The following is a 1,380-nucleotide window of genomic DNA, read 5'->3' as shown; positions in this document are numbered from 1 at the left end:
TTTTTTTTTTTTTGAGAGGGGGTCTCACTCTTGCTCAGGCTGGTCTTAAACTTGTGAGCTCAGGCAATCCACCCACCTTGGCCTTCCAAGTGCTGGAATTGGAGGCCTGAGCCATTGTGCCTAACCTGATAAGACCTGGATTTTCATCTCAGCTTTGATGGACTTGTCAACTTTCTGATGGACAATTGGTTAGCCTCAGGATTCCTCCTCACAAGTAGTGGATGCCTACCCCTGGGGTAGGTATGAGGATTAATCGAGATAACACTGGTGAGCACCTTGCACAGGCCTGGCACATATTCTTCTTGCATTCTTGCCTCTGGTGTGGAGAGTCACTGCACAGCACTACAAGGGGAGCTCCTCTGAAGACTTTGCTAGAGGGAGTTTGAGCTTCCACCTGTGGCCAGGGTGAGGAACAAATTCTTGCCCTGCCAGAGATGGGACCATGGACCAATGGCTATGAAAACACAGGTTGCAATTTTTTTGGTTAAAGCATTAAAAGCTCCTAAACACTTTTGTCTTGGTACTTTTATTCCCCCTTCCCACATGTCAGGGTGGGAAGTAGTAGATATCCCCCTCTCTTACCTCTTCATTTTTTGCAAAGGTTCTCTTGGGTAGCTGGGATAAGGATGTAACAGATACCTAATTGCCTTACCAAAGCCACATGGCCTCTATTGGGGGGCTACCCAGTAGTTTGTATGACACTCAAGGGCACTGTGAGGAGCAAGTGATGGGGCAGATGGGTGCCTGGTATCTAACTTTCATGTCTGCTGAATGGCTGGTTGGGTGCCCCTTTGGCGAAGGCTGGGAAAGTGAACCAAGTTGGGAGCAGAGCAGACCAGGTTAATGAGGAACACTTGGTCTACTTCCCATGTCCTAGGACATAGGCCATCTTTGCTTTCAAAATAAGATTTTTAGGGTGGCACCCATAGCTCAGTAGGTAGGCCACAGGCTACATACACCCAGGCTAGGGGGGTTTGAACCTGGCCCAGGCCAGCTAAACAGCGATGACAACTGCAACAAAAAAATAGCTGGGCCTTGCAATGGGCACCTGTAGTTCAGCTATTTGGGAGGCTGAGACAAGAGAATTGTTTAAGCCCAAGAGTTTGAGGTTGCTGTGAGCTATGATGCCATTGCACTCTACCAAGGGTAACCGAGTGAGACTCTGTCTCAAAAAAAAAAAAAAAAAAGATTTTTAGTACAAACGCTCTCCTTGACTGTATAATAAAGAATCTGCCTAGCCTTTGTCCTCAGTTACTGAGAGGGAAACTAAATGCTTGGAATTTCTCAAATGTTAGATGTGTCTGTCTTATTTATGGTGGGTCCCTAAAACTATACCTGAATTTATATTGATATTTGACCTCAAATCATATCTAAGTTTAT

This window comes from Otolemur garnettii, unplaced genomic scaffold (assembly GCF_000181295.1).
Source record: "Otolemur garnettii isolate 467f Iridium unplaced genomic scaffold, OtoGar3 scaffold00043, whole genome shotgun sequence".
Classification (NCBI taxonomy): domain Eukaryota; kingdom Metazoa; phylum Chordata; class Mammalia; order Primates; family Galagidae; genus Otolemur; species Otolemur garnettii.
Note: the sequence above shows the minus strand (reverse complement) of the source record.